This window comes from Scyliorhinus torazame, chromosome 2, assembly GCF_047496885.1.
Source record: "Scyliorhinus torazame isolate Kashiwa2021f chromosome 2, sScyTor2.1, whole genome shotgun sequence".
Classification (NCBI taxonomy): Eukaryota; Metazoa; Chordata; class Chondrichthyes; order Carcharhiniformes; family Scyliorhinidae; genus Scyliorhinus; species Scyliorhinus torazame.
Window position 1 is genome coordinate 271,528,795 of NC_092708.1, and position 27,167 is coordinate 271,555,961.

Here is a 27,167-nt window from a genome sequence, read left to right on the forward strand (position 1 = left end):
GGAAGCACTAAAAGCGGTGGTCAGAGGAGAGCTGATCTCCATTGGGGCCCACAAAAGGAAAACAGAGGCCAAGGAAAGGGAAAGATTACTGGGGGAGATTTTAAGGGTGGATAGGGAATTTGCAGAGACCCCGGAGGAGGAATTGTACAGGGAGAGGAGACGACTCCAGACGGAATTTGACCTTCTGACCACCAGAAAGGCGGAGGTACTGTGGAGGAAGGCACAGGGGAGGAGGTATGAATATGGGGAAAAGGCGAGTCGCCTGTTGGCTCATCAATTGCGAAAGAGGGCAGCAGCGAGGGAAATAGGAGGAATTAGAGACGAAAGGGGAGACACGGTGCGAAGGGCAGGAAAGATAAATGAGGTGTTCAAGACCTTCTATGAGGAACTGTATAGGTCTCAACCCCCAGAGGGAGAGGAGGGGATGCGGCAGTTCCTGGACCAATTGAGGTTCCCGAAAGTGGAGGAGCGGGGGGTGGTAGGCCTGGGGGCACCGATTGGGGTGGACGAGGTTATTAAGGGACTGGGAAGCATGCAAGCAGGGAAGGCCCCAGGACCAGACGGGTTCCCGGTGGAGTATTACAGAAAATATGTGGACTTGTTGGCCCCGTTGATGGTGAGGACGTTCAATGAGGCCAGGAAAGGGGGGACTCTACCCCCGACGATGTCGGAGGCGACGATATCGTTAATTTTGAAGAGGGATAAAGATCCGTTGCAGTGCGGGTCCTATAGACCCATTTCATTGTTGAACGTGGACGCCAAATTGTTGGCAAAGGTACTGGCATCGAGGATAGAGGACTGTGTCCCGGGGGTGGTGCACGAAGACCAGACAGGGTTCGTAAAAGGGAGACAACTGAATGTTAACGTGCGACGACTATTAGGGGTGATAATGATGCCCCCAGTGGAGGGGGAGGCAGAGATAGTGGCGGCAATGGACGCAGAGAAGGCATTTGATAGGGTGGAGTGGGAGTATTTATGGGAAGTGTTAAGGAGGTTTGGGTTTGGGAACGGGTTTATTAGCTGGGTTAGACTTCTTTATGGGGCTCCAACGGCAAGCGTAGTTACAGGTCGACATAGATCGGAGTATTTCCGACTATATAGGGGAACAAGACAGGGATGCCCGCTGTCTCCATTGTTGTTCGCGTTGGCAATTGAACCTCTGGCCATGGCGTTGAGAGACTCCAGGAAATGGAGAGGGGTGATTAGAGGGGGAGAAGAACACCGAGTCTCGTTATATGCGGATGACCTATTGTTATACGTGTCGGACCCAGCGGGGGGAATGATAGAGGTTATGCGAATTTTGAGGGGGTTCGGGGATTTCTCGGGGTATAGGCTAAACATGGGGAAGAGTGAATTATTTGTGATACATCCAGGGGACCAGAGTAGAGAGATAGAAGGCTTGCCTCTAAGGAAAGTGGAAAGAAACTTCCGATACCTGGGGATTCAGATCGCTAGGAGCTGGGGAACCTTGCACAGACTTAATCTGACACGGTTGGTAGAACAAATGGAGGAGGACTTCAAGAGGTGGGACATGCAGCCTCTATCGCTGGCGGGCAGGGTGCAAGCAATTAAGATGATGGTCCTCCCGAGGTTCTTATTTGTATTTCAATGTCTCCCTATACTAATCACCAAGACCTTTTTTAATAAAATAGACAGGAGCATCACGAGCTTCGTGTGGGCAGGGAAAGTTCCGAGAGTAAGGAGGGGGTTCCTTCAGCGTAGTAGGGACAGAGGAGGATTGGCACTACCGAACTTGGGCGATTACTATTGGGCCGCCAATGTGGCAATGATACGTAAATGGATGATGGAGGGTGAGGGAGCGGCGTGGGAAAGACTGGAGAGAAAGTCCTGTAAAGGGACGAGTTTAGAGGCGCTGGTGACGGCGCCGCTACCGATCTCACCTAAAAAGTTTACCACGAACCCGGTGGTGGCGGCAACATTGAATATCTGGGGACAGTGGAGGCGACAGAGAGGGGTGCGGGGAGCCCTGGTGGGGTCCCCAATCAGGAACAACCATAGGTTCGCCCCAGGAAGAATGGATGGAGGATTTCAGAGCTGGTTCCAGTTGGGAATTAGGAGGGTGGGAGATTTATTTATAGATGGGACTTTTGCGAGCTTGGGAGCATTGGAGGAAAAGTATAAGTTGCCCCGGGGAAATTTCTTGAGATATATGCAGGTGAGGGCATTTACTAGACAACAGGTGAGGGAATTTCCATTGCTCCCGACACAGGGGATACAGGACAGGGTGCTTTCAGGGGTGTGGGTCGGAGAGGGCAAGGTGTCAGAGATTTACCGAGAGATGAGGGAAGAGGGGGAGGAGTCGGTGGGCGAACTAAAAGGAAAGTGGGAAGAAGAACTAGGGGAGGAGATAGAGGAGGGTATGTGGGCTGATGCCCTAAGCAGGGTAAATTCCTCTTCCTCATGCGCCAGGCTTAGCCTGATTCAATTTAAGGTGCTACATAGAGCACACATAACGGGAGCAAGATTGAGCAGGTTCTTTGGAGTGGAGGACAAATGTGGGAGGTGTGGCGGGAGCCCGGCAAACCACACACATATGTTTTGGGCATGCCCGGCACTGGAAGGGTATTGGAAGGGAGTGACGGGAGTGATTTCGCGGGTGGTGAGGGCCCGGGTCAAACCAGGCTGGGGGTTAGCTCTATTTGGAGTTGCGGAAGAGTCGGGAGTGCAGGAGGCGAAAGAGGCCGACGTTGTGGCCTTTGCGTCCCTAGTAGCCCGGCGCAGGATCCTGCTCATGTGGAAGGAGGCGAAACCCCCCGGACTGGAGGCCTGGGTAAATGATATGGCGGGGTTCATTAAACTGGAGCAGATAAAGTTTGCCCTGAGAGGATCGGCTCAAGGGTTCACCAGGCGGTGGCAGCCATTTCTCGACTACCTAGGGGAACGTTAGAGGGAAGACAGATGACCAGCAGCAGCAACCCAGGGGGAGGGGGGGGGGGGGGAGGGGGGGTTTAGTTTAGGTCAAAGATAAAGGGGTTTTGTTACTTGTGTATTGTTTAAAATTTCTGTATTGTTATTGTTGCGTTTGCTTTGTAAGAGGGGAAAAATTGTTGTTTGGGAAAAAATTTTCAATAAAACATTTATAAAAAAAAAAAAAGTATCATCCAGGGGAGCTCAACGAGCCCCCAAATGCCCTGTCCCGCGGTACATGCGCCAACACGCAGGACGACCGCCTGCAAGCCATCCACAATGACCTCTGCCACCCAGGGGTTACCCGGCTCGTCCATTTTATCAAGTCCCGCAACCTACCTTACTCAACCAAGGAGGTCAAGGCCATGATCAGGGCCTGCCAGATCTGTGCGGAGTGCAAACCGCACTTCTACCGGCCAGACAAGATTTGGCTCGTGAAGGACTCGGGGCCCTTTGAGCGACTGAGCGTGGACTTCGAGGGGCCCCTCCCGTCCACCAATCGCAATGCCTATTTCCTCACCGTTATCGGTGAGTTCTCCCGTTTCCCATTCGCCATTCCCTGCCCCGACATGACTCCGCCACCGTGATTAAGGCATTGCACAGCACAGCATCTTCACTCTGTTCGGTTTCCCAGCTTATATCCACAGTGACCAGGGTATATCGTTCATGAGCGATGAACTGTGTCAGTATCTGCTTAGCAAAGGCATCGCCTCGAGCAGAACGACCAGTTATAACCCGCGGGGAAATGGGCAGGTGGAGAGGGAGAACGCGACAGTGCGGAAGGCTGTCCTTCTGGCCCTACGGTCAAGAAGTCTCCCAACTACCCGCTGGCAGGAAGTCCTACCCGATGCCCTACACTCCATTAGGTCGCTCCTCTGGACGGCCACGAATGAGACCCCGCATAACCGATTGTTCGTCTTCCCCAGGAAGTCTACCTCCGGGGTCTCGCTTCCACCTTGGCTGACGGCTCCGGGACCTGTTCTTCTCCAGAGGCACGCGAGGAGCCATAAAATGAACCCCCTAGTCGTAAATGTCCGATTAACTCCACGTCAACCCCAGTTACGCCTACGTTGAGTACCCCGGCGGCAGGCAAGATACGGTTTCCCTCCGGGATCTGGCACCCACTGGATCCCCCACTAGACGCCCCTTCCCGCGCCGCTCCCCTGCAGGACCCAGCCCCCCTACAACAAACCCCCTCCCGGCCCCACCCCCCATTGGTGAGCACCTACCGCGCAGCCCCCCTTTACACACCCCGCCGGTGCTGGCACCGCTACCCCCAGCCCCGTTTATTCTCCCTGCGTCCTGTTCCCCTGCCCCGACCCGGACCGAAGCTCCAACCGCCGTGCTCCCGGATGTACCCTCAACCAGGACATCCATGTCCGCCGCACCACCGCCCGAACTGAGGAGGTCGATGAGGCCGATCCGGCCACCGAGATGGATGGACCTATGATGGCATTTCACCCCCGCCGGACTCTTTTTTTAAACAGGGGGTGAATGTGATGAACGGTTACTGTAACACTGTACCCTTGTCATCATGTAAGGTGATATCCCCTTTAAGACCGGGCTTGGAACCCTGGGGAACTCAGCCTCTGGCTCCGCCCATCTGTGAGCCGTATATAAGGGGCCGCCTTGTGGACAGTGCAGCAGTTAGCACATGTCTCGGCTCTAGCCTAGTTCTTAGTTTATTAAAGCCTTCTTTACTGTTTATACTCTAAGCGTCGTTATTGAGGGTACCTCACCTACACTCACTGCCTATGCTCACGGACACCAGAGAGGAGTTGGTACTTCTGGAACCTGGAGGAGACAGGGAGATACCTTGCAGTGGGCGAGGAAGGGAATAGGCCAGCAAAAATAGACAACTTGCATTCATATGACACCATTATCTTATCAGACTTATCAAGGCACTTGACATGAGAGTTATCGCGCAGCATTTGATATTGAACCAAAGAAACGAATATTAGGATATTTAACCAAATGTTTGGTCAAAATAATAATTTTCAATGAGCTTCTTCTACCTCACAGTTCCAGGGACTTCCAATTCCAGCCTTGGGTGACTTATCTGTGTGGAGCTTGCACATTCTCCCAGTGTCTGCGTCCGTGGGTGCTCTGATTTCCTCCCACAGTCCAAAGGTGTGCAGGTTAGGTGGGATTACAGGGATAGAGCGGGGGAGTGGGCCTGGGTGGGGTGCTCTTCCAGAGGGTCGGTGCAGAAGGGCCGAATGGCCTCCTTCTGCACTGTAGGAATTCTATGGTTCTTAAAAAGAGGATAGGGAGGTGGAGAGGTTTAGGGATGGAATTCCAGAGCTTAAAGCCTAGGTGGTTAAAGGCATAGCCACCAAAAATGAGGCAATAGGGACGTATAAGAAGCCGGATTTGAGAGAGCAGGGTTCTCAGAACTGGAGTCCGTGACAGAGATAGAGAGGGGCGAGGCCATGGAAGGATTGCAATACAAATGGGCATCTTCCTACACTATCACCAAGAGGTTACAATTACTTGGAAATGCCACATTTTTATTTCCAAGTCCCTTTCAAGGTCACCAGTAGGTGACTCTCCAGTACTGCAAAACAGACACAGTCAAACGTCCATGGGGTGAATTGGGAATGAGTCAGCTGGGCTGACTGGGTGAGAGTAAGAATACCAATAGTCCTACAGTGCACAACATGCAATATGTGGCTGCTTAATAAATGTTATTTGTACCGGAGAAAGGAGATAGAGGCACTGGAGTACGTGCACAAAAGATTTAGGAGGATGCTGCCAGAACTGAGGAGTTATACGAAACAGGAAAGAACAAACAGATTGTGGTGCTTTTCTCTAGAGAAAAAAATGTCACTGAGTGATGACCTGATAAGAGTTCTTAAAATGTATGAAGGGGTTTGATGGAGTAGAAGTGGGGAAATCAAAAGTAGGGGCTATGAGTAGAAGATGGGCTCTAGTAACTGAATCAGGAATTTGTGAGAAAATGGTTTACCCAGGGAGTGTTAAGTCGCTACCGCAGGTAGTAGTTGAGGTGAGTTGAGGCACTTGAGGGCGGCACGGTGGCACAGTGGTTAGCACTGCTGTCTCACAGCACCTGGGTTCAATTCCGGCTTTGGGTGACTGTGAGGAGTTTGCACTTTCTCCCAGTGGGTTTCCTCCCGATGCTCCAGTTTCCTCCCACAGTCCAACGATGTGCAGGTTAGGTGGATTGGCCATGCTAAATTACCCCTTAGAGTCCAGGGATGTTCTGGTTAGGTCGGGTTTATGGGTATAGGGTGGGGCCTTGGGCCTAGGCAGAGTGCTCTTTCGGAGAGTCAATACAGACTCGATGGGCCGAATGGCCTCCTTCTGCACTGTAGTGATTCGATGATTCCAATATTGATGATGCCTTTAATAGGAAGCTGAATAAACACAAAGGAAAAAGCGAATAGGGGATTTACTGATACAATGAGATGAAGTAGAATCGGAGGAGCTCATGCAGAGGAAAAAACACTAGCATTGTATAGTTTGGCCGAATGGCCAGTTTCTGTGATGTAAATCCTATGCAAAACATCCCAAGGCTTTCCACAGAAAGGTAATGCCATTGAGCCACACTAGCCGATATTAGGGCGCTGGGTCGAAAGAGATGGAGAGGGTTAAGATAAATTATTCCACCGCTTAAAGCCTCGAAAGCTGAAGGCACAGCCCCAATGGTGGGGCTAAAGAGGTCAGAGTTGGAGGAATGCAAGATATTTGTGACAAGTATGAACAATAGTGCTCGTGAAAGTAAACTCCCTATTTGCACCAGCTGCATCGTAACAGTCCAACATAATATTACAAACCAAAATATCTGACGCAATATCACTGGATAATCAGTAACCGTCACGCCATTTGACATTCACATTCATCAATGAATGCACTTATCAGATCGTTGGGTCAGCAGGTCAAAAGGTGAAAGTCTGCAGTGTTATGCGCAGAAGTTGAAACCAATTGGTGTCCTTTCTAGCAGTTTATATTCAGCAGGAGGGCCGGAAGGGCGAATGTGCAGAACACAATATTAGTGAGGGACTGCCAAAGCCTCCACCCCCTCCCAAAAAAAAACCTGAACTCATTCCAGAAATCCCAACCATTTCCCGGCACTCTCACTGTACAATATTTCAGATTCAAACACCAAGAACATGGGAAATCTATCCTGGGAATCTTACACAATTAGCTGCTGCTTCAGTGTCATTTTAAATGCTAGTTGCAGTCAAGACCTTTCAAGTTAGTATGGCAGATTTTTGTTTTATGCCCCAGTCTAATTGCTTGTGTAGAATTCCACTGCTTCTGTTCAGTGTTTAATGCTCACATTTGGGCTGCTTTACTCAGTGAATGTTTAAGTGGGAACGTGAGGAGCAAGCGGCGGGGGGGTGGGGGGGAAAGAGAGAGAGAGAGAGAGAACACATCTAGCAAGTCTTTTGCTAGATGTGGACTTTCAGTTGCCTCTGACTTTTTTCCATGTACTTTCCTCACCCATCTTTCAGGATCTAACAGCATCCCTCTGTGCCCGTTCTTCATGCGTGAGCCTAAATGGTGCATGTCAGCAAACTATTTAACCACAGTGGCCTCACAACCACACAAACTCCTATCCATAAATGGGAAACATGGAGTTTTTGCAGAAATGTGTCATCCTTCAGGCTTGTCATATGGGGAGAGAAGGCCTAGGTTAGGATTGTTCTCCCTGGAGTTCAGAAGAATGAGGAGGGATCTCATAGAGACTTTAAAATTCTAACAGGACTAGACAGGGTAGATGCAGGGAAGATGTTCCCGATGATGGGTGTGTCCTGAACCAGGGGTCACAGCCTGAGGATTCAGGGTAAACCATTTTGGACAGAGATGAGGAGACATTTCTTCACCCAAAGAGTGGTGAGCCTGTGGAATTCATTACCACAGGAAGTAGTCAATGGTAAATCATTGAATATATTCAAGAGGCGGCTGGATATAGCACTTGGGGAGAATGGGATCAAAGATTATGGGGAGAAAGCAGGAATAGGCTATTAAGTTGGATGATCAGCCATGATTGTGATAAATGGCAGAGCTGGCTGGAAGGGCCAAAAGGCCTCCTGCTCCTATCTTCTATGTATCTATGTCGAGATGCTATGGCCCTTTCATTTATATTTATCCCTTCCCCTGATTTAAGGCAGATTCTGACCCAATACATTACCGCCATTAATATTCATAGAACCCACAGACAACCTACAGTGCAGACGGAGGCCATTCGGCCCACTGACTCTGCACCGACCCTCCGAAAAAGCACACCACCTAGGCCCACGCCCTATCTCTGCAGCCCCACCTAGCCTGCACATCTTTGGTCACTAGGGGGAAATTTAGCATGACCAATCCACCTAACCTGCAGATCTTTAGACTGTGGGAGGAAACCGGAGCACCTGGAGGAAACCCATGTCGATACTGGGACAAAGTGCAAACTACACACAGACAGTCACCCAAGGCAGGAATTAAAACCGGGTCCCTGGTGCTGTGAGGCAACAGTGCTAACCATTGTGCCACCTGATTATGGAATAAAGAAACAAAGTTCTGGAAATCCACTCAGGTCGATGCAAGAGACCCATGGCACCATTCGAAAAGAAGAACGGGAGGTGGGGCTGGTTTAGTACAGTGGGCTAAACAGTTGACTTGTAATTCAGAACAAGGTCAGCAGCGCGGGTTCAATTCCCGTCCAGGCCTCCCCGAACAGGCGCCGGAATGTGGGGACTAGGGGCGTTTCAGAAGCCTACTTGTGACAATAAGCGATTATTAGAAGCGATTTTTATCCCAGGTGTGCTGACCAACATTTTTCTCCCAACCAACATCACTAAAACAGATGACCTGGTCATGATCAGATTGCTGTCTGTGGGAACTGGCTGTGCACAAAATGGCTGCCATGTTTCCCACATTACAACAGTAGCAACACCTCTAACGTACCTCAGTGGCCGTAAAGTACTGATACGTGTGAAAGAGTGCTAAAAACAAATTGCAGCTTCTCAAGGACAATTAGGGATGGGGAAAAAATGCTGGCCTAGCCAGCAACGCCCACATCCTATGAACAAATAAAAAAAATAGCCAAATTCTTTCCACATGTTTGAATGGAAGTTAACTTTTTGGGTTAAAAACTCTAGTAGGTGTGGTAAACCGTTGTTGCACCTATATTAGGTGATGTACGGTAGGACCTGTACTACAGGTCCGCCGGTAGTCCCTGCCTGTATAAATATGCGTGTCCTCCAGCCAGCAGCCATTTCGCCAGCTGCTGTGGGAGGCCACACATCTGATAGCAATAAAGCCTCAGTTGGATTCAACTATCGCCTTTGTCCAATTGATCGTGCCTCAGTAGGGACCTGCTGTCAGTTTACACTAGAGACATTAGCGTGTCATTTTAGTGAACATACTTGTTGCAAGTTTCAGGCAGCTTTGGAATTTGCTGCAAAATTCCTACATTTTTGTTTTTATTATTCACCGTTAGATTTTTTTTTAAATCTTGTGTGCACGGTTTTAAAAAACACCCATTAAAGAGTCAACTCATCTTGCCTGCGTTTTCTTTAATTATCTTTGAAAAGCCTTTTTGCCCTTTCCATTGATCTGCCGTGCCCAGGTGTCCTTTCTCGGACTGCTCTTGGTTCTGTAAATCTATTTTAAACGCACTGAGGTTTGGAACGGTTGGCAGTCAGCAACAAGCCAGTGAATCTCAGAAAAATCTGCAGTCAAGTCCACTCATAGAACCTGTACTACTCCCTCTCTGCTGCCACACACAATCTTCCAGCAGGAGTCAAGGTGGAAATCAGGCTGATTTGAGTCACATCGCAGCACCAAGGACCCAGCCTCGGGTGACTGTCTGTTTGCACGTTCTCCCAGTGTCTGCGTGGGTTTCCTCTGGGTGTTCCGGTTTCCTCCCACAGTCCAAAGATGTGCAGGTTAGGTGGATTGGCCGTGCAAAAATTGCCCTTCATGTCCAAAGAAGTGGGGTTACAGAGCTAGGGTGGGGGATTGTGCCTCGGTAAGAGTGCTCTTTCAGAGGGTCGGTGCAAACTCGATAGACCAAATGGCCTACTTCTGCACTGTAGAGATTCTATGGTCTACCTATGTAACGGGAACCATTCTTGTGAATCTTTCCTGCACTCTCTCTAATCTTTACATCTTTATGAAAGTATGTCTCCAAAAAGTGGATGCAATACTTCAGTATGTTCTCTGTGACAGTTCAGACAGTTCACGGTGCACAAATTGGCTGGCTCAGATCGTTGGTAAAAATATTGGGGGGGGGGAAAATGAGGGGGCAAAAGTATTTAAATTAACGTGATCTGCAATGCACTGCCAGAAAAGGTGATAGAAACAGATTCAGCGGGACTTCCGGTGACGGCGGGCGGGAGGGCTCCCGTTCGGGAACGGCATTTTGGGGCTTTAAGCCCAGTCCCAGGGTCCACGGAGGCGGCAAAAGCAGGGAGAAGGCACAGAGGAGGCACAGTGAAGCCACAGTAAAGAAAAATGTCGAGGGTGAGCAAAACATCGGCCGTAAAGAAAACAGCTGACGGTCCGTCGGGGATTGGAAAGGTCACCGCAGGGTCACCAAGGAAAATGGAGGCTGGAGCACCAGGGGAGGCCGCATTGCTTACGGCTGAAGAAATAACTAAGGTGATGGCTGCGGAATTCGAAAGGCAGTTTACAAAATACATGGAGACAATGAGGAAGGAGATGAGAGAGGTTTTGAGTGTGCTGGTGGAGGAGACGATTTCCCCGGTGATGACGGCGGTGTGGCGGAGGTGCGAGAGCAAGGGGAGGCGCTGCAGGAAGTGAAGGAGACATTATTGCAGCACGGTGATCAACTTACCTCGATGGGGAAGGAGATGCGGAAGGTGATGGACATGAACAAGGATCTGCGAGGAAAAATGGAAGACCTGGAAAACAGATCCAGGCGACAGAATTTGATGATTGTGGGGCTGCCCGAAGGAGTTGCAGGACCGAGGCTGACTGAGTATTTTGCCGCAATGCTGGCAAAACTATTGGGGGAGGGGGAGGATCCCGCCCGATATGAACAGGATCGGGCTCATCGGTCGTGGAGGCCTGTACCAAAGGCGAGTGAGCCGCCAAGGGTAGTGACTCTGTGCTTCCGGAGGTACAGTGTGAAGGAGAAGGTCCTGTTCTGGGCCAAGCAGAAGCGGGTGGTGCAGTTGACTGGAAGTGGTATACGTGTATACCAGGACTTTACGGTGGAGCTGGTGAGAAGGCGGGCTGCCTTCAACCGGGTGAAGAGGGTACTGTACATTAGCAAGGTGCAGTGCAGCATTGTATATCCAGCGAAGCTGAGGGTGACTTGCAAGCTCTGGGACTTTTGTTTTGGAATGTCGGAAGCAGCAGAGGAGTTTGCGAAGGCAGAAGGACTGTGGCAGAACTGAGAAATTGAGAAATGGCCATGTGCCGATGTAACCACATGACTGTATTTTCTTTTTTGTTTCACTACGTGCGGGTGTAGGGGCTAAAGGAGCCAATGTTGTATATATTTGGACAAGGGAAGTGATGGGACATTCACTCGAAATGAGGGCTCTTTGGGGTGTAGGTGGATAGGCGGGGTTTGTGTGCTGAAAGGGGATTCCTGGGCTTTCCTAGGGCTGGGCAAGGGGGAAAGGGACCCGGGCGGGGGCCTGCACGCTGCCCGGTTTAAGCCGGCCAGTGAACGTGAGTGAGGTGGGGGGAGGGGCTGCGGCCATCGGAGCCTGGCAGAACAGGGTCCGAGTGGTCTAGCCGGGGTGGAAAGTTGGGGGGGGGGGGGAAGGAACAGAGGTTGGGGGGAGGAGTTCTACAAGAGGCAGTGGACGGGAGGAGTTGGAGACGGGGGGGGGGGGGGGGGGGGGGTGTACAACTCTTGGGTATCATGTACGGTACTCTTTCAAAGGCTGGATGGCGTTGAGCTGGGGTGGGGGGGGGGGGGGTGAAAGAGAGTGGACTCTATAGGTCAAATGGTGTTCATGGGCGGTCCCGGACTCCTTTTTCTTTTTCTCCTTTGTTTTTTCTTTCCACCGTGGGAGAGTTTGTTTTATTGGATGCATATATTGACAGGTGGGCCGTTGTTTGGGGTGGTGGGAGGATGGGATTGTTGGTATTGATTTTGTTACCGTTTACTGTTTGTGGGTGGGGTGTAAATTTAAGCAAAATGTGAAAATGGAGAATAAAAACATTTATTTTTAAAAACCAGATTCAGCGATCAGTTTCAAAAAGGAATTGGCTATCTATTTCAAAAGAGGAAAAGTGCAAGGCTATGGGCAAAGAGCATGGGGAATAGGACTAATTGTTACAATGGGCGGAATCTCCAGCCGCGTTGGGCTCTCGCTTCAGCACAACGTGGCCTGAAAATGCCGGGAGGGGCCTCCAGCGAGGCTCCCGACAGCCTCCGCGCCTCCTGGGAGTCTCCGAAGTCTCGCGAGACGTCGGAGTCAGAACCCCGACCCAAATGGGCGGGACCGAATGACGCTCACGGAAGAAGGTCTTAAACCTACTTACGACCTTCCTGTGCGGGATCCAGCAGCCTCCTGCAATTCCTCGGTCTCCCCTGCGAGGCTGCAGCCGGGCGCCAATCAGTGCTGGCCGACACAAACGTGGATCAGGCGGAATAGCATCCTTTGGTCTCCCGGGCCTCCGGAGACCCCAGGGAGGTCAGGTGGTTTCTTGGCCCTCCCCTGGAACACAGGTACCTTGGCACTGCCCAGCTGGCACCTGGGCAGTGCCACCCCGACACTGTCACGGTGCCCGGCTGGTACTGCCAAACCAACAGGAGCACTGCTTGGTGCCAGTGCAAGGGTGCCCGAGTGGCAGGGTGGCCCTGCCAAGGGTCAGGGGGCAAGGGCAGCCATGCCCATGAAATGAGGGTGATGGCGGAGTTTGGAGGTGGGGGAGTGCAGGGCAGGTAAGTAGGGGCATCCGGGAGGTTGGGGGGGCCTGAAAGGAGGGGGGACCCCCGGGAGTGTCCTCACTTGGGAGGTTTGAGGTAGTGTCCATGTGTGTGTGGGGTGACATTTCCCATGGGTGGGGGGTGTGGGGGACCCACTAGCTCAATTAGAGATTGGAGCACCCTTTCAAAATGGCGGCCCAAATTCAGCTCCCGTGTTAAAATAAATTCTACATGTGGGCTAAACTGGTGACAAACTCCCCAGGGCCCAAAAAAGTGACTAAGTGTCATTGAATAGTGGTCGGGAACTCGCCGGTAGAGCTGGCGGGAAATTCCCTGAAAAACCCTCAACAAATTAACTTGACATTTTTGGGGAGAATCGGGCCCTAAGAGCCTCTCCCTACCTCTATAACCTCTTCAAGCCCAACAAATCCATAGATCTCTACAGGCCTCCAACTGAAGCCATTTCCCAAATTTCTTCACTCCACCATTGGTGGCAGTTAATGTTCCCAAATTTCTTCACTCCACCATTGGTGGCAGTTAATGTTGCCAACTGGAATTAAATATATTCCTATAGGTTTCATCACATGACTTTGCCCATACTCCAGCCATTAGTCGACGTGCAGCACTTCCAACAGCAATTAGAAAGCAAAAGACTCATTCGCCTAACTGGATGATGCTTAACTGTCAACCAAACAGCCTTTCCCCCTGCCCATTTTCAATATTTTTATATCTGGTAAAAAGAAATGTTCAAAGAAAATGACAAAAATACCAATATTTTTGATGTCCTTATGATATTTATCCACGGCTGCACACAACGGTGTCCTGGAGACTCCTGGCTTAACCTGGAGTGTTGTCAACCCTAGTGACATATGCCTTCACCTAGGTGCTTGGTCCTAATCTCTGGAATTCACTCCCAAAACCTCTGTCTTTCTACTTCTCTCCCCCTTGAAGATGTGCCTTAATACCTGCCACTTTGACCAACCATCCGGTTACCTTAACTTTGGATAGGTGTCAGTTTTTGTCTGGTCACATTTCTGTGATATGCCTTGGGATGTTTTACTACATTGAGGTGGTATAGATAGGGAGACGGTGGCATAGGTGATGATGTCGTTGGACTAGCAGCAGCCCAGGCGAATGCTCTAGGCGACACTGGTTCAAATCCCACCACGACAGCTGGTGTAATTTGAATTCAAATAACAGGGCAGCACGGTGGCTCAGTGGTTAGCACTGCTGCCTCATGCCACCAAGGACCCGGGTTTGATCCCGGCCCCAGGTCACTATCCATGTGGAGTTTGCACATTCTCCCTGCACATCTTTGGACTGTGGGAGGAAACCGGAGCACCCGGAGGAAACCCACGCAGACACGGGGAGAACGTGCAGACTCCGCACAGACAGTGACCCAAGCCGGGAATCGAACCTGGGACCTGGAGCTGTGAAGCAATTGTGCTAACCGCTATGCTACCGTGTTGCCCTTGCAAGTTGGCCTTGCAAGTGCCACCCACAATCCATGAAAGAATAAAGAAATAAAATTGAAATGCCAATATATATTCCTTAACCAACATTTTAAAAACCTGGTTATTATTTATTGCTATGCCTAAATCAACTTCCGTTCTTCCTATGTTACAACAGTGGCACCAATTCAACAGTACGTCATTGGCTGCAAAGTGCTTGGAGGTTGTGAAATGTGCTCTAGAAATCCAAGTCAGTCTTCCTTATCATAGAATTTACAGTGCAGACTGTAGAATTTCTTGAATTGTATCTACCCACTGAGCCACCTATTCAATAAGCTTCGCATTGGAGGAAGTTGCAAAATAACACACAAGGCAATTAATTCAGTCTTCAGGCCCACAACAACTTGCACAGTGTGTACTCATTGCATTCCTGGACTCGGAGACCTGTTCCCGCTGCCAAGGCAACACATTGTGGAAACAAGACATCACAGAGTCGCTATGGTACTGGCTGTAACCACTTCAGATGCTTCTCTGGTTGCAAGAATTTGATTTCCCCCTGCCAGGGTATCAGGAGAAACTGGTTAAGTGCAGTCACAGACAATAATAACTTGAGAAGTGATTCACACCGACAGGCAGGACCACGGTTAGTTTCTCCTTTTAACCTCACCACTGCCACCCCTAACTTCAAACACATGAGTTTCCTCCGGGTGCTCCGGTTTCCTCCCACAAGTCCCGAAAGATGTGCTGTTAGGTGAATTGGACATTCTGAATTCTCCCCGTGTACCCGAACAGGTGCCGGAGTGTGGTGACTATGGTTTTTTCACAGTAACTTCATTGCAGTGTTAATGCAAGCCTACTTGTGATAATAAAGATTATTACAAATGAACAGTGCAGGAACAATGGAGACTTGAATGAGCTATAGGTTCAGGTGGAATCAACAGGTGACAATAGAACTGAAACCCATGAATTCATTAGGAAACAAGCGTGAAACATCCCCCCCCCTTCACTTTTCTCATTCCACATTACATAGGAATCAGGAAAAGTAGGCAGTTAAAGGAGGAAACTCACGCAGGCACAGGGAGAACGTGCAGACTCCGCACAGACAGTGACCCAAGCCAGGAATCGAACCTGGGACCCTGGCGCTGTGAAGCAACTGTGTTGACCACTATACTACCGTGCCGCTCATTCAGCCCTTCAAGCCTGCTCCGCCATTCAATCAGAGCATGACTGATCTGTTCCTGGTCTCTCCACCTCCCTACCTGTTCCCCATAGGTACAATCGAAACAGTCGGGATAAACAAAGCCAAGCCAGACTCCGCGGCACCAGCAGGAGCCAACACAAAAGAGGTTAATGGACACCTCAAGACCGCCCATCGATCAGGGAACCGCTCCAGTATTGGAGAAATCGAACCAAGCGATTGGAACGAAGTCCAATCACTTGGAACCAGGTACAGGGTCCGCCCCGAAAGGCGGGAAGCCCCTGGGGACTATAAAGTTAAGCCCCCAAGTACAAATCGTTCTTCTTGACCGGGTCACTCAGCAACGCGAACCAACCCTTGACCGTGACCAGTGCAGCTGCCGTCGATATCCAGTAAGTCATAAGTCAATGCTCGCTACGAGATAGGCGCTCCTAGCTACCAATCTGTACCAACTTCGAACCTGCAGACTCAGAACCCGAACGAAAGGCCATTTGTTCCCCTGACCTGGTGGGCCAGTCCAAAGCTAAGTATAGGCCTGTTAGATGTAGAAGTAGCTTAGAAAGTAGAATTTATGCATGAGTAGCGATTACAGTGTATAATAAATGTGCTTTGATTTGAATCTTATTAATTGGTGTATTGAGTTATTGATCATTACTTGAACTTGAACCTCGTGGCGGTAATCATAACGATACCTGGCGACTCTAGAGCAAAAGGTTATAAAACAGCCAATTGAACCAACCAAAAGTTAGCAACACAGGGCTATAAATGACAATAAATCAAATCAAATTAAACTCAGAACAATTACGTAACAGTACGTCTTTCGGGACTTGTAGGAGGAAACCGAAGCACCCGGAGGAAACCCACGCAGATACGGGAAAACATGCAGACCCGGCACTGACAGTGATCCAAGCCGGGTATCGAACCTGGGACCCTGGTGCTGTGAAGCCATAATGCTAACCACTATGCTAACATGCTGCCCAGAAGTGAAATTAGGATCTTCTGCACTATAGGGATTACTACAAAAAAAATCATAAATTTCCATGCGAAAAAGGAAATAGAAGTTTGAAATTCTCTTCTACAAACTGCAGTTGACCCAAAATCGTGGTGGCATAGTGGTTAGCACTGCTGCCTCACAGCTCCAGGGACCTGGGTTCAATTCTGGCCTTGGGTGACTATGTGGAGTTTGCATTTTCTCCCAGTGTCTGTGTGGATTTCCCCCGGGCACTCCGGTTTCCTCCCACAGTTCAAATATGTGGGTAGGTGGATTGGCCATGCTTAAAATTGCTCCTTAGGTGTCCAAGGAAATGTTGTCCAAGAAGATGTGCATGTTAGGTGGGGTTACAGGGATACGACAGGTCAGGGTGCTCTTTCAGAGGGTTGGTGCAGACTCGATGAGTCGAATGGCCTCCTGCACTGTAGGGATTCTGAATCATTCTGAGCCACAAAAGGAGATGAGGTCAGGTGACCAAAAGCTTGGTTAGAGGCAGGTTTTGTTTTCAAGGAGGAAAACTGAGGCAAAGGCATGGAGAGGTCATAGAATCATACAGCACAGAAAAGGCCCATCAAGTCTGCACCGGTCAAAAAACCACCTAACTATTGTAATCCCTTTTCCAGCACTTGGCCCATAGCCTTGTATGCCTTGGCATTGCAAGTGCACATCTAAATACTTAAATGTTCTGAGGGTCTCTGCCTCCACCACCCTTTCAGGCAGTGAGTTACACACTTCCACTACCCTCTGGGTGAAACGTGTTTCCTCATATTCCTTCTAAACCTCCTGCCCCTTACCGTAAATCTATGCTCCCTGGTCATTGACCCCCTCCACCAAAGGGAAAAGTTTCTTCCTGTCTACTTATAATTTTATACATCTCAATCATTTCCCCCCTCACTCTCCTCTGCTCCTTGATTCTCCTGGAGCTCTGGCATCCTACTGGTGTCTTCCACCGTGAAGAATGATGCAAAGTAGCTATTCAGTTCATCTGCCATTTCTTTGTTTCCTATTATTACTTCTCCAGCCTCATTCTCTAGTGGTCCAATGTCTATTTTTGCCTCTCCCTTACCTTTTATATATTGAAAAAATATCTTCCTTTATATTACTAGCTAGCTTGCACTCGTACTTCATCTTCTCCCCCCTTATTGCTTTTTTAGTTGTCCTCTGCTCGCTTTTAAAGGCTTCCCAATCCTCTGGTTTCCCACTAATCCTTGCCACTTTGTATGCTTTTTCCTTAGCCATTATGCTGTCCTTGACATCCCTCATCAGCCATGGATGCCTTGTCCTCCCCTTAGCATGTTTCCTCCTCCTTGGGATGAATTTCTGTTGTGCCACCCTAATAACCCCCCAAAACTCCTGCCATTGCTGTTCCACTGTCTTCCCTGCTAGGCTCCTTCTCCAATTAACGCTGGCCAGCTCCTCCCTCATATCTTTGTAGTTACCCGTATTTAATTGTAGTAGTTACCCTTATTTAATTGTAATACCGTTACATCCGATTGCAGCTTCTCCCACTCAAACTGCAGGGTAAATTCTATCATAGAATTTACAGTGCTGAAGGAGGCCATTCAGCCCATCGAGTCTGCACCGGCCCTTGGAAAGAGCACTCTACCCAGGCCCACACCTCCACCCTATCCCCGTAACTCCACAACCTTTTTGGACACTAAGGGTAATTTATCATGGCCAATCCATCTAACCCGCACACCTTTGGACTGAGAGAGGAAACCGGAGCACCCGGAGGAAACCCACACACACACGGGGAGGACATGCAGACTCCGCACAGACAGCGACCCAAGCCGGGAATCAAACCTGGGACCCTGGAGCAACAGTGCTAACCACTGTGCTACCGTGCAATCGGCACCAGGCACGGACCTCAAATTTGGACAGACGTCCGATTACGGTTTGTGGCAGAGAATTTCACCCACTTTATAAATGCAATATTGTGGTCACTGCTCCCGAAGGGTTCCTTCACCTTAAGTTCCCTAATCCAATCTTTCTTCATAGTTGAAACTCTCCAGCCCAGGCAACATCCTGGTAAATCTCCTCTGCGCCCTTTCCAGTGCGATCACATCCCTCCTGTAATGTGGATTCCAGAACTGCACACAATACTCTAGCTGTGGCCTAACCAATGTTTTATACACTAAAGGGAAAATGCTGGAAAATCTCAGCAGGTCTGGCAGCATCTGTAGGGAGAGAAAAGAGCTAACGTTTCGAGTCCAGATGGCCCTTGGTCAAAGCTGTTTATACAGCTTTAATGTTTTCTTTTTGTTTTTTTTTAATTTAGAGTACCCAATTCATTTTTTCCAATTAAGGGGCAATTTGAGTGTTCAATCCACCTACCCTGCACATCTTTGGGTTGTGGGGGCGAAACCCACGCAAACACAGAGAGAATATGCAAACTCCACACGGCCGGTGACCCAGAGCCGGGATCGAACCTGGGACCTCGGCGCCGTGAGGCTGCAGTGCTACCACTGCGCCACCGTGCTGCCCTAGCTTTAATGTTTTATACAGTTCCAGCATAACCTCCCTGCTCTTATACTCTATGCCTCTGCTAATAAAGGCAAGTATACCATATGTCTCCTTAATCACTGTATTCACCTGCTCTGCTACTTTAAGGGACCAGTGTACATGCACCCCAATGTCCCTCTGATCCTCCGTGTTTCCCAGGGTCCTGCCGTTTATCATGTATTCTGTTGCCTTGTTTGTCCTGCCCAAGTGCATCACCTCACACTTATCCGGAATGAATTCCATTTGACACTGATCAGCCCATCTGACCATCCTATCTATATCCTCCCGTAATCAAAGGTTATCCTCCTCACTATTTACCACCCCTCCAATATTCATATCATCTGCAAACTTATTGATCAACCTATCTAAATCATTTTTATAAACCACAAACAGCAAGGGCCCCAACACTGATCCCTGCGGAATGCCAATGGACACAAGCTTCCAGTCAGAAAAAACACCCTTGACTATTACCCTCTGCTTCCTGCCACTCAGCTAATTTTGGATCCAATTTCCTGGGATCCCATGGTCTCTTACCTTCGCTATCAGTCTCCCATGTGGGACCTTGTCACAAGCCTTGCTGAAGTCCAAGTAGACTATGTCAAATGCACTGTAGGGAGGGAATTCCAGAGATTAGGATGAGGCATGGAGAGGTGTGGGGACGGAATTCCAAAGATTTGGATGAGGCATGGAGAGGTGTAGAGAGGGAATTCCAGAACTTGGGGCTGGGGTAACTGAAGGCATCGCCCACCAATGATGCAGCAACTAAAATCGGGCTGTTCACGATTCCATATTGGAGGAGCGTTGATATTTTGGAGGGTTGTGGAGCTGAAAGAGATTAGAGAGCTAGGGAGAGGGCGCAGCCATGGAGAGATTTGAAAATAGGTATGACTGTGAGGCTGTGTGGAGTTTGCACGTTCTCCCAGTATCTGCGCCGGCTTCCTCCGGGTGCTCCGGTTTCCTCCTCGAGTCCAAAATGTATAGGTTAGGTGGGGTTATGGGGGTTAGGTGGGGTTATGGGGAAAAGGCGGGTGTGGGCTGAGATAGGGTACTCTTTCAGAGTGTCGGTGCAGACGCGATGGGCCAAATGTCCTCCTTCTGCACTGTAGGGATTCTATGGTTCTAATGTTAAAATCAAGTTTAACCGAGTATCGAGGTGAGTGAGCTCAGGGGTGATAGGTAAATAAGGTTTGGTGCAAGTTACAACACGGGCAACGTTGGGATGTTCCAAGGTCACGAAAAACACTGGGCGTGATTCTCCGCCGGCGTGATTCTCCGTTTTGCCAGCGCCCGGGGGTTTCCCGACGGCGTGGGGCTGCCCCACAATGGGAAACCCCGTTGACCGGCCAGCGTAACAGAGAATCCAGCCCACTATATACGTGTAAATGATTTCTTCATGACCTCAGCTGCATGGGCTAGAAATTCACCTTGGCTGGCAGTGCAGAATGGGATGGGGCTGGCTGCCCATTCTAGGCAGCTCCAGGTAGCCAGTTCTGCTGTAGTCAATGGATTTAAAGGGAAGGTACTGGGTATAATAGGCACCCAATCCCATATCACCCACCGAGGTGTCTTTCTATCGCTGTAGCTGTTATCTCAGTTAGTATTCCCTTTGTTACAATAATCTCTATGCTTCTTAAACCTATTACTTCTCATCTCTACTTCTTGGTGTACATCCTCTCCTCTTACTCATTTCGTTGTTGGTGGTGTTCCATACTGTGGCTCATTGCCAAACATTTTTCCTTGTGTATTTACAACCTTGACTTTGTACTGATGCGAAATAGCATTTGTGCAAACCCAGTGTCAAGACCCAACCTGACTCCAGAGTGAGATGGAGGAAGTAGTCAGCCTTGTCTCACGCCCAAAACCCAAAGATGTGCAGGGTAGGTGGATTGGCCACGCTGAATTGCCCCTTAATGAATAGGGTTCTTTACATTTAAAAAAATGAAACATCCAAGATCCCGAGGGTCGATGTGGAAAGGATGCCCCTTCAAAGGCCTACGGCAGAGAAAAGGCCCTTCGGCCCATCGCGTCTGCACTGGTCAAAAACAACCAACTAACTTTTTTTTTTAAATCACTTTTTCTGAGTTACCAAGCCAGGGCTCAGAGTGTGGACAGGGGCGAACCCCTAATCCAGCTCCTTGCCTGCTCCAAAAAACAATTCACATTGAATCCAATTCATGGTCCCCACAAGAGAGACATAACAGATCTGAGCCAAAAGGCCGAGAAGCGGTACCAGCTAACTATTCAAATCCTATTTTCTACCACTTGGCCCAAAGCCTTATATGGCTTAGCATCGCAAGTGCACATCCAAATACTTCTTAAATGTTATGAGGGTCTCTTGCAGGAGAACCTAGTAGTAGGGGCCACAAATAAGGGGTCACCCATTTAGAACAGAGATGAGGAGTGGGATTCTCCAGTCCATCAGCGCGTTTTCCTGGCCGGCAGCAGAATTCTCCATTCCCGCAACTTGCCAATGGGATTTCCCATTGTGACCACCAGGAAGGGGTGCACTGCCAGCACGACGGAGAATCGAGCCGACGGAGAATCCAGCTAGAGATGTTTTCACTCAGGGAGGGTCGTGAGTCTTTGGAACTCTTCTTCAAAAGGTGGTGGAAGCAATATCTTTGAATATTTTTATGGCAGAAGTAGATAGATTCTAGATAAGCAAGGGGGTGAAAGGTCATCGGGGTTAGGCGGAAATGTGGAGTTGAGGTTACAATCAGATCAGCCATGATCTTATTGAATGGAATAGGCTTGAAGGGCAGATTCCTGCTCCTAATTTTGATGTTTGCATGTATGTAACAAGCCCAGTGTTTAATAAGTTCACATTAACTAGAATCATTTTAAATCTGGTTATTGTGCCATTTGCCAGAGGAAGCAGTTTCTTCCTATTTGCTCTATCAAACACCCTTCATAATTTTGAATACTTCTATTTAATCGCCTCTTAACCTGCACCGCTCTAAAGGGAAACAATCCCAGCGATTAAAATCTCACCATATAATCGGAGTTCCTCTTTTGGTAAAATGCTCCTCAATACCTTCCCCAAGGCCTCGGTGTTCTACCTGAATTGTACACAACATCCCAGCCGAGGACTAACCAGAGATTTATAAACCTTCAGCCTTGCTTTTGTATTTAATGCCTCTATTTATAAAATCAAGTATCTCATACGCTTTCTTAACTAATTTATCCACTTGCCCTGCCATGGTCAAGGATTTATACATATTCACCCCAGGTTTACTATTTCCCCCACTCCACCTTAAAATTGGATTTTTTGCTATTTGGATTGTTTCACACAAAGCGCATTGCTTCGCATTTATCCACATTAAATTGCATCTGCCACGTGCCTGACATTTCACCAGTCTATGTCCTCTTGAATTCTGCTCTCTCTTACTCACTCTGTCACTTTAATATGTACTTCTATTTCCCAAATTGGTCTGTTATGTGCTAATTCAAGGAGGAGGGGGGTGAGGTCATGGAGGAATTTGAAAACAAGGATGCAGATTTTCAAATGGAGCTCTTGTCGAACGATGGGGGGAAGCAACAATGAAGGTCAGTGAACACAGGGGTAATTGGTGAATGAGAGTTGGGGAAAATTAAAGATAAAGGCAGCAGAGATTTGGACAAGAGTCCACAGTGGGAGGCAAGTCTGGTGAGCATGGATGAGGGTGGGGAACGGGCTTCAACTCAACTCTAGTACTGTCCCCATTTTAGGAAGAATGCAAAGATCTCGGAGAGGGATTTACTAGAATGGCACCAGAAATAAGACTGGACTTATGTGGAGAGGCTGCGATTGTTCTTCTTGGAGCAGAGAAGGATAAAGGGAGATTTTACAAACCTGCTCAAAACCAGAGCGGGTTTTTTAAGAATAAATGTTTCTGCCAGGAGAAGGCATTCATACTGCACAGATTTAAGAAAACTGGCAAACAGACAAGAGGAACGAGAAGGAAAAAGAAAAGTTTTACATAAATGTGATCTAGAATGCAGGAGCTGAAAGGAAGCAGATTCAGTAGGGAGGGGCGGCACGGTGGCTAGCACTTCAGCCTACGGCGCCGAGGACACAGGTTCGATCTCGGCCCCGGGTCACTGTCCGTGTGGAGTTCACACATTCTCCCAGTGTCTGCGTGGACACAACCTAAAGATGTGCAGGTCACACTAAATTGCTCCATAATTGGGAAAAAAAAAAAAATTGGGTGCTCTAAATTTATATTTTAAAAAACTTCAAAAAAGGGAATTGGACAAATACGGCTCAAAAGGAAAATTTGCAAGGGCATGGGGAAAGTGCAGGAGAGGCGAACTATTAGAGCCAGCACTCTGCTCCTGTGCTTTTATTTTCCTTTATACTTTCATGGCATGTGGGCATCACTGGCAAAGCAGTCACCCATCCTGAATTGCCCTTGAACCGAGTGGCTTGTAGGCTATTTCAGAGTCAAACACATTGCTGTGGGTCTGGAGTCACTTGTAGGCCAGACCAGGTAAGGATGGCAGATTTAATTCCCTAAAAGGACATTTACGAAGATGATGATTTTTTTCACCACAATCGATGATAGTTGTTATGGTCACCATTACAGAGGCTAGTTTTATACGAATTGAATAATGAGGATTGTCAGAGGATATAGATCGGTTGAAGACTTGGGTGGCGAAATGGCAGATGGAGTTTAATCTGGACAAATGTGAGAGATTGCATTTTGAAGGTCTAATAGAGGTGGGGAAAATGGCACAACCCTTAACAGTATTGACAGCCAGAGGGAGCTGGGTGTACAGATCCACAGGTCACTGCAAGTGGCAACGCAGGTGGAGAAGTTAGTCCAATAAGGCAAATGCCTTCATTGGTCAAGGCATGGAGTATAAAAATTGGCAAGTCATGCTACAGCTGTACAGCACCTTAGTTCGGCCACATTTGGAGTATAGTGTTCAATTCTGGTCGCCAGACTACCAGGAGGATGTGGAGGCTTTGGAGAGGGTACAGAAGAGGTTTACCAGGATGTTGCCTGGTATGGAGGGTATTAGCTATGAGGAGAGGTTGGATAAACCCGGAATGTTTTCATTGGAACGATGGAGGTTGTGGGGTGACTTGATAGAAGTCTACAAAATTATGAGTTGCATGGACAGAGTGGATAGTCAAAAGCTTTTTCGCAGGTGGAAGTGTCAATTATTAGGAAACATAGGTTTAAGGTGCAAGGAGCAAAAGTTGAGAGAAGTTGAGAGAGAGAAATGTTTTTTATTTTATTTTTTTAAAAAGAGGGTTTGGGTGCCTTGAACTCGCTGCCGGAGGAGGGGGCCTGGAACTCGCTGCCGGAGGAGGTGATTAAGGATAGTGACGTTTCAGAGGCATCTTGACAAATACATGAATAGGATGGGAATAGAGGGATACAGACATTGAAAATGCAGAAGGCTTTAGTTTAGACAGGCATCATGATTGGTACAGGCTTGGTGGGCCGAAGGGCCTGTTCCTGTGCTGTAATGTTCTATGTTCTTTGAATATAATTCCCCCAGCTGTTTGCAGGACCATTAGCCGAGCCTCTGGATTACTCAGCTAGACTCTTGTATCACCATCTTCCTGCCATTGAATGATTCTATTTATTCAATACAGACACAGTCATGTATATGCACATATACAATCGTGCACATAAATATATACAAGGATACATAAATACACTGAGACACACACTACCTCTGTTCCTTTATGCAACAACAACTTGCAATTATACAATGCCTTAACTTTTAAAGTGTCACAAGATGCTTCACAGGAGTGTAATCAGTCAAAATTATACACTCCTTCAGAGTAATAAATGCAGGTTTGCTACTACATAAAATTATGGAGATCGCGGTATTTGAAATCATAATCCCCTCAAATGAATAATGCCAGTGCCAAATTACTATTTCTTTAATTGCATGTGATTTACAAAATGTTTAGTCCATTTCCTTATGTTCATGCAGTAGGCAGGGATTGAACCAAAGGAGGCCATTCAGCTGATGGGCAGCACAGTAACACAGTGGGTAACACTGTTGTCTCACAGCGCCGGGGATCCGGGTTCAATCCGATCTTGGGGGTCACTGTCCTGTGCGGAGTCTGCACGTTCGCCCCGTGTCTGGGTGGCTTTCCTCCCAGTCCAAAGATATGCAGGTTAGTTGGATTGGCCATGCTAAATTGCCCAAATGATTAGGTGGGGTGATGGGGTAGGGTGGTGCAGACTCAATGGACCAAAAGGCCTCCTTCTGCTGTAGCATTTCTATGATTCTATGGTGTCTGCTCTTGGGCAGAGTCGATTAGTCCCACACCCTGCCCTTTTCTCCATAAACCTGCTAAACTATTTCAAGTATTTATCCATTTCCCTTTTGAAAATTACAATTGAATCGGCTTCTACACCCTTGCAGATCAATGATCTAGATTGGTGTCTTAAGTTTATCACTCTCCTGGCAGTAAGTGTTCAAAATTGTATTCATGGTTGTAATGTGGAATGTAGTAACCAATTTGTACGTAATAATCTCCCACCAACAGCAATGTGATAATAACCAGATAATCTGTTTTAGTGTTGTTGGTTAAGCAGGAATTATTGGCCAGGACATGCAGGACAACTTTCCTGCTCTTCAAATATTGCCATTAGATCTTTTAGATTCACCAGAGGGGACAGGTGAGGCCTTGGTTTAACATTTTATCCAGAAGACCCGACTGTGCGGTGCTCCTTCAGTACCGCACTAACGTGTCAGCCTATTTGCTCATATTTCTGAATGGAACTTGAACCCACGTCCCTCTAACCCAGACACAAGAATGTTACTCAGTGAGTCATGGTTGATGACTCACTATACCAATTGAGGAAGCCCATTATGCCAAGTTGCCATGACTCTCTGGGGGACTTTATTCAATAAAATGCTCAGCCCGGGGGCAGGTCACATGATGTGAGCGCAGGACAGTTGCATTTTGAGAGTTTTGGCTTCATCTTTTGATCCTTTTTAAAATCTTGACGCACAACTCATAATTATTTGTTCCTGGTGTGTGTATATCCTATGCTTTGTTCCTGGAAGATCCTGGTGGTGTGGAGCAGAATTAAATCAATAAGTTTGTTTTATTTAGGCGGTCAGAGACAGTCAGAGGTTGGGGGGCTGCTTTCAGTGGCGGTTTCGCTGGTGAGCAGGCCTGTGCTTTGGCAATACTGTCATAGATGATGGTCTTGGCCCCCTAGCAAAGGTTGTTGGTGCTCACACTGATGAACTGTGAGATGTCCTGAAGAGAATGGATGAAGCAGAGAAGAGAATCCTGTCAGGCAATAGGGCAGTTTCCATGTTGGGGGCGCAGTTCCAGTCCTCGGAAATCCTGCTTCATGGTTGAATATACTGGTTGATTCAGAGAGATGGCGCCAGAGAAGGAGTTTTCATGCACGGTCTTCTGAAGGGAGCTGGGGGCGATTTCCCGGCCACAACGGAGAGCTGGCTACCATGCTTTTGCAATCCCAATTGAAAGGCTGGGTGTTGAGTTCGACATAGCACATTGTGTCCAATCTTCAGGGCCTGGGGTTGGTCAGAGCCCCCCTCTCAACCACTGCTCTTGTGTTGACTTGTCCTCTATGTTTGTTGAGTCAGGTTGGAAGCGGCTGGACGCACATCACAGGCCTCCGGGGCCTAGTTTCACACTACCTGGACTTCGGTACAACAACATGGCGAAGGTACAGGGGCTTCGATGGAACTCTGGAGGAATCCGGAATGCTGCTCAGGTAATGACTTTGGTCCTTCCAAGCTCCGTAGAGCCTGCAGTTCACAAATAATCCTGAACTTGCCCCCTTGTGGTTATGCAATTGTCTTTTATCCAGACTAGGGTGTATGATATATGAGCAGATGCAGCTATTGTCCGTTATATAGCAAAAATCATACTGCGTCAGTTGTGTGACATGAGGGTTGTGCAGCATTTGCTTAGTTTTGCATTTACTTAGTTTTGTAAATCCTTGGAATACATTTTAGGTACCGGTCACTTTGTTTATAGGAAAATGAGTAGCGTCACAGCAGGGTGAGGAATAGATGGTTTGGTGTGGAGGCGCTTGGTATGCCCTTGTGGACGAGGAAAGCCTCCAGTTAGAACTGGTAGTGCTCTGTTTTTCTTTTGCATTTGTTGTTATTTTGGGATTATAGAATCCTTGCTGGTCTCCTATGAAAGTGCGGACAGGTCATGTACCCTCGAGGTTCTTCTTTATGGTTGGCATCTCTGGCGTTGTTGGGGTAGGAGGAAATATATAATAGCACATG

The 27,167-nt window shown here is 48.3% G+C and overlaps 2 protein-coding genes across 9 annotated transcripts in view; one reads left to right on the forward strand and one right to left on the reverse strand.

The window, feature by feature from the left end:
- Positions 1-27,167, reverse strand: part of mideasb (mitotic deacetylase associated SANT domain protein b) — a 96,774-nt gene that overhangs the window by 57,443 nt on the left and 12,164 nt on the right. The window lies entirely within an intron of this gene.
- Positions 1-27,167, forward strand: part of ptgr2 (prostaglandin reductase 2) — a 228,136-nt gene that overhangs the window by 33,268 nt on the left and 167,701 nt on the right. For 6 of the 7 annotated variants that reach the window (XM_072487491.1, XM_072487512.1, XR_011937520.1 and 3 more), the window contains one exon: positions 26,511-26,641. The gene's annotated coding sequence lies outside the window, so the exon portion shown is untranslated. Of the gene's footprint in view, positions 1-26,510; positions 26,642-27,167 lie in introns of those variants that run through there. The other variant, XM_072487452.1, reaches the window with a different exon arrangement.